The sequence below is a fragment of the Mandrillus leucophaeus genome, unplaced genomic scaffold (genome assembly GCF_000951045.1).
Source record: "Mandrillus leucophaeus isolate KB7577 unplaced genomic scaffold, Mleu.le_1.0 Scaffold632, whole genome shotgun sequence".
NCBI classification, from domain to species: Eukaryota; Metazoa; Chordata; class Mammalia; order Primates; family Cercopithecidae; genus Mandrillus; species Mandrillus leucophaeus.
Window position 1 is genome coordinate 553,560 of NW_012106831.1, and position 6,678 is coordinate 560,237.

Sequence of the window (6,678 nt, forward strand, 5' to 3'; positions counted from 1 at the left end):
CTCACCCTGTCGTTAACTTTCTGTGTACCTTTGGGTAAGTCACCTCCCCTTTTGTGCTTGTTGTAAAATTGTAGATGTGATGAGCTTTAAAGGCTCTCTTCAGCACTGCAGAGCTGCGTGTAGGCTACAATATTACAGTGATGAATTGCCCTCTGTTATGCCTGTAGTTAAGAAGAACTTAGGGGGTAGAAGCTGCTGCTTTTGGTTGCCTATGAGAGTAGTTAATGCACATAGTGAAAACAAAACCCAGTTATGAAGTTCAGTTGAATGCGTTTTCATTTAGGCTGTTAATACAGTTAGTAATTCTTCCCAGTGTTAAAATCTCAAGCTTCCTCTTGTGAACCCTAAGGTCATTGAGTTTGAGAGAAAACAAATGGTAGTTGGCCATTCTTCCTATGTTTACATTTCTGTTAGGTACTCAATTGTTATTTTGAATGCTGTGCCAAGTATCCTAAGACAGCTAAAGAGTTTTAGATTATGTTAAACATGCGTATTTTCATTAGGCTTCTTTGGTGGCTTATTCCTTTCCTTAGCACCTGTTTTAGCAGGTTGGTTGTTACTGTCCACTTACTAGTATTATATATTATCAGATGCCCACACATTTAGGGCTTGAGGTGTGCAGCTATTTACTGCTGATTTGGAATCCTTCAGAGATAGCAGAATTTTAGTTAGAAATTTGTCTCCTGAATTTATGGTAAATGAATTTGTATTATACCTACTATGTGCCCAGCACTGTCCTAGGCTTTTAATCAGTTCATGTAAGTCATGGCTTCTGCTCTCAAGCAACTTTTGGTCTAGAAAGAGAAGCAAAGCAGTGTGATGTGTTATAATAGGTGTATGCAGAGGTCTGTGGCAATACAGGAGGAGTCATCTAAAATTGGGCTATTAGGTCACAGAGATGAGACTCCTTACTCAAAATTTCTAGCTATACTTAATCACAAGCGCTTAATCAGATTTAAACTTTTTTTTTTTCTTTTTTTTTTTTTTTGGTGACAGTCTTGTCCTGTTGCTCAGGCTGGAGTGCAGTAGTGCGATCTTGACTCGCTGCTACCTCCACCTCCCATGTTCAAGTGATTTTCCTGCCTCAGCCTCCCAAGTAGCTGGGAGTACAGGCACCTGTCACCACGCCCAACTATTTCTTTTTGTATTTTTGGTAGAGACGGGTTTCACCACATTGGCCAGGTTGGTCTCGAACTCCTGACCTCAAGTGATCCATCCACCACGGCCTCCCAAAGTGCTGGGATTACAAGCATGAGCCACCATGCCCGGCCTTTTTTGTTTTGTTTTGAGACGGAGTCTCGCTCTGTCGCCCAGGCTGGAGTACAGTGGCGCAATCTCAGCTCACTGCAACCTCTGCCTCCTGGGTTCAAGTGATTCTCCTGCCTCAGCATCTTGTGTAGCTGGGATTACAGGCGGGTGCCATCATGCCTGGCTAACTTTCTGTGTTTTTAGTAGAGATGGGGTTTCACCATGTTGCCCAGGCTGGTTTCAAACTCCTGACCTCAAGTGATCCTTCTGCCTCAGCCTCCCAAAATGTTGGGATTACAGGTGTGAGCCACCGTGCCTGGGCCGATGTGTATTTAAACTTATTAAAGTGTTTTTAGATTTAATTTGGTTAATAAAGAAACAGTTGTTTCCAAACCATTCCCTTGTTCCAAATTTTCGTGTGCAGGAAGCACAGGGGAGAAAAAAGCGTCTCATGTAAACTGTTGTGCTGAATTTCTGTTGTCCTCAACTCTTAGAGATTGTTGGGAGAATCCTTGCTGTTTATATGAGTGCTCAAACTCCAGGAACAGAAACTAATCCTCCATGTGATACAAATCAGTGTAACATTCCCAGAGTTTGTACTTGAGGGGCCAGAATTCTTAGAGGCTGCTAGCATACTTAACACTTGGGCAGGGCTAACTCACTGGGAAACTGCCTGACATGGTCAGAGGTTCAGGTGTGCTTGTGGACCACACAGAACAGCCTGAGAGTTTGTAGCACATCACAAAGCTTGGTGGACTTCCCTGTGTAAGAGCCAAAACTTTGTTTGAGAGGCGGGAAAGACGGAAGACAAGGATTGGATTCAAGCAGAATGCACATGGCAGAACAAAACAACTCAGGGACTAAGTGCTACGCTGTGTGGGGAACAGCTCTGAAGTTCCACATCAGGGTGAATGGTTTGAGTCTGATAGTTGAAAGGGAGAAGAACCTGAATACATTTTCCCTAGGCTGTCATTTCAGGTGACATGTTAAAGCTATGGGTTGATTTTTAAAGAGAAGTGTTAAATTAATAGCCTTACGGTGTATTGTGACACTCCTTGAGATCAGCTGGCAGTCTGAAGTAGTAGACTGAAAAACTGGATTAAGGAGTTGTTGGCTGGCTTTTCAGAGAGCCGCATGCCTCCTTACTTTAGAGGAGTCTTTTACCAGCTAGTTCTCTCTCCCCTTCACCATCCTCAGGTGGTTCTGGCTTGTGGTTTGATTCCCATGTCTTAGCATGGACTGTTTGCTTTCACTCTCTCTCATCCCAACTCCAATTTATTCATAAGCATCTGTATACCAGTATGGGTTCCATTGCTTTCATACATATGGTGACCAGTTATCCAAACTCAAATTGTGTAGAAGGTCTGATGAAGGAATTTAGTTGTAGAATTATTAATATGAAAAAGAGTGCAACAAATAAGTAATTATGCAATTAACCATTATTGAAAAGAAAAAAATTACATGAAATCATATTGCCTCAAAATTGGGGCACATGGCCACCAAATCTACTTTGTATGACTCTTGTCTTTATCCTTACCATGTTCAAGTCCTCTGCCATGTTCAAATTTTCCCAGAAAGCATTTCATGATCAACTTCATTCTACCTGGATTTTTTTCTGTTCTTTGGTTCCAGTACTTGCTATTTATTGCTGATAGGTTGTCTGTAAGTATGTACCTTCCCTGTCATTCTAGAGTGGAAGCATCATGTCACAACAGACTGTTCCATCGCAAAAGAGGGTGAAGTGTCACCCTTGTGGATGCTGAAACCCTAGTGGGACACCAGGTGTTCTGGATCCCCTAGCATAATCCAGGAGATTTGAGCCTTTGTAGTCTATGCAGGATTTGCTTGAGTCTGAGGGATAATGGATTAACCAGAATCTCTGGCGATCACTGATGGGTCTCAAAAAAAAGGAGAATGGCTCTTAAAGCTGCAGTATGAAGCTATTTTAAATTTTCCGATTACTAAAGAGCACTAATGGCATTTTATTTGAGGGGTGTGGTATTCCCTTATTTATTCAAATCTTTTGTTTGTTTGTTTGTTTGAGACAGGGTTTTCACTCCTATCACCCAGGTTGGAGTGCAATGGTGCGATCTCAGCTCACTGCAACCTCTGCCTCTTGAATTCAAGTGATTTTCCTGCCTCAGCCTCCCAAGTAGCTGGGACTACAGGTGTGCACCACCACGTCTGGCTAATTTTTGTATTTTTGGTAGAGATGGAGTTTCAATATGTTGGTCAGGCTGGTCTCAAACTCCTGACCTCAAATTATCTGCCTGTTTCGACCTCCCAAAGTGCTGGGATTACAGGCATGAGCCACCGCACTTGGCCTTTGTCTTGATTTTTAATTGAACTTCGTGTTTATCGCCCTTTTTTTTCTTCAGCTTTTAAGTTCCAGGGTACATGTGCAGGAAATGCAGGTTTGTTACATAGGTAAACGTGTGACATGTGACATGGTGGTTTCCAGCACAGATGAACCCATCACCTTGGTATTAAGCCCAGCATAACGAATGCTGTAATCCTCGTGATGCTCTCCCTTCCCCGCAACCTCTAACCCTCATTTTTTTTCTTGAAACACTTTGCCTTTGGGTTCAGTGAACTGTTCTATCCTGATCATTCACTGTCCTTTTTAAAAATTACTTCTTTTCAGGTGCTTTTGTGACTTTCTCTTTGTCCATATCCTAAATCAAGAATGGCTAGCTGACTGTCAAATCTTGTTTGCAGATGTTTTATTGGCCCTCAGAGTGTTTTGAAAACATTATTGTAGTTGCTAACAATAAAAATATTTAAAATCTGAATGTATGGCCTTTTTGGGGAAAAGATGACCTGGTTGCACTTAGGTGGCCATTTTCCTGTGGCAGTGATTATTAGAGCTGCTCTTCTGGGAGGGGAACGTGCTGGCTCCAGCCTGCTTGGTTCTATCTAGTGTGTTCACTCATTCATTAGCCAAAAGTTAACTGTAGTTAATTTTGCCTCTGTACATTTTAGTTTGCAACACCTGTCTTCTGTGTATATTCACCAGGTTCTTATCCATAACCTCCTGTTTTCTCTCCACTCGCTCTCCCTGATCACCTCTGTTCCTATTAGTCATGGAAACCAGATGGATGAGTCTGTTTACCATCCTAAGTATTTTTTTCAGTTCAATGGTTATGCCTGCCTTTCAGTGTTTAAGTTCATTTCTTTCTGCATTTTAATTACATTCTTTTTGTTGCTTTCTGGTCTATATGGTTTGATGGCTTGAAATAATTTTCCAACATTGAATGTTAGTTAAGTCTTTATCTATTTGTAGTGATTCCTAATTGTCATTTTGTCATTTGAGTCTTCTGTGTCCCAACAACTGAGTGGTTGTTGTATTGTGCATAAAAATAATATACAGATAGAATTGCTTTGTTTTTCCTTTTTAATGTGAATATATAGCATTGACATTTTTCTCACTCTTGCAACTTTCAGCCATTGCTTTAATACCTTCGTGTGAAAATTGGTCTTTGAGGTGTATGCTGTTTTTCCCTATAACCCCTTTTTGCTGTCATCTACTAAAGCTCCAGGCACAGACATTTCTCTCATCCTGCATCCCTCAGTTCATCAGAGATTTTATTATCTGGTTCACAGTGTTGCTGTCCCCACCCCAAGTCTTGCCATCACTGTGCCTGCGGACAATCCATTTAATGTTTCACTTTCTAGGAGCTTAATCTATGTGGAGATAACAAACATACTAAAAACAGTATGATATTTAAAAATAACTTTTTTTTTTTGAGATGGAGTCTCACTCTGTTGCCCAGGCTGGAGTGCAGTGGTCAGATCTCAGCTCACTGCAAGCTCCGCCTCCTGGGTTTGCGCCATTCTCCTGCCTCAGCCTCCCGAGTAGCTGGGACTACAGGCGCCCGCCACCTCGCCCGGCTAGTTTTTTGTATTTTTTAGTAGAGACGGGGTTTCATCGTGTTAGCCAGAATGGTCTTGATCTCCTGACCTTGTGATCTGCCCGTCTCAGCCTTCCAAAGTGCTGGGATTACAGGCTTGAGGTGCCACCGCGCTCGGCCAAAAATAACGTTTTAAGGCATCCATAGAAGTAGCATAAGCCTGTGTTTGAAACAAAGCCGTAATTGGGGGATGGACACCTCTTTTCTCCTAGGTTCATGTTTCCATGTGGAGGGACATCACCATGTAATTCCCTTGGCCTCTCTTTGCCCAGAGGAGGATTTACTAATCTCATTGAAGAACTTGGGCGAGGAACTAGGCACGGCTTAGGAGCCAGCCACTTGTAGCCTATTCTTGGAAGCTGCAAATTTTCCAGAAACAGATCTCCATGTCGGTAGGCCTATGGTTTTCCAACTGCTGCTGTTATTGGGTAAGCGAATTGCTCAATTCCAGAATGCAATTTTAGGAAACTCATTGTTTTTGTGTCTTTATTTTTATTTATTTATTTATTTATTTGAGATGGGGTCTTGCTGTGTCACCAGGTTGGAGTGCAATAGCGCGATCTCGGCTCACTGCAACCTCTGCCTCCCAGGTTCAAGCGATTCTCCTGCCACCACACCTGGCTAATTTTTGTATTTTTAGTAGAGATGGAGTTTCACCATGTTAGCCAGGATGGTCTCAATCTCCTGATCTCATGATCCGTCTGCCTCAGCCTCCCAAAGTGTTGGGATTACAGGCGTGAGCCACTGCGCCCGGCCCGTGTCTTTAATTTTTAATGTATTTTTAAAATATGAACTTTATAATAAAGCTGACAGTTTGGTCACTATCTATTTGACTTTTTTGGTCATGTTTCTCACTTATTCCCAAAATGAGTAGGTAGGTGGATGGAGGGAAGGGATTTTATTTAATGAACCCCCCAAGCCCCAATAGTAGTCATTGCTAAAAGTTCATAGGGGAGATGATACCATCTAGCTTTTTTGAGGTTTGAGTTGGATATTGAGAGATGGCAGAATTGAGGTAGAGTTTTAAAGATGGGTCTAATAGTATGAGAACATTCAGTCAGATTATGGTGAGTTCAAAGGACAGGAAGTTGACAGCCGGTTTGAGCTAAGGCTTTGGCAAGAGTTGGTAGTGATGAGATTAGGAAGATTGGAATGCCTGATGGACAAATTTGACTTTTCCCCACCTTTATAAGTAGGATAAAGCTATTGATGACTCTTATGTAGGGAAATGACAAGGTTAAAATGATGTATTCAGAGTTATCACTAGTGTCTAAGAATAGGCTAATATTCAGTGATAATAAATAGGTTTATAATCTAATGATTCACTGTAAATCAGTTTGGAAGTACAAATGCCTTAATATACTAGAAAATAATCTTTCTTAGAAGTTGTCATTCCTTAAATAGCTGTGATTTCTTTGAACAGAAGGTCAATTCCCAGGCTAATTTAGATGGACTTGAAGGTGTCATAGAGCAATAGTGTTAACTTCCCAAAGCAAGCCTTTTTGAAAGAGGTGTACAA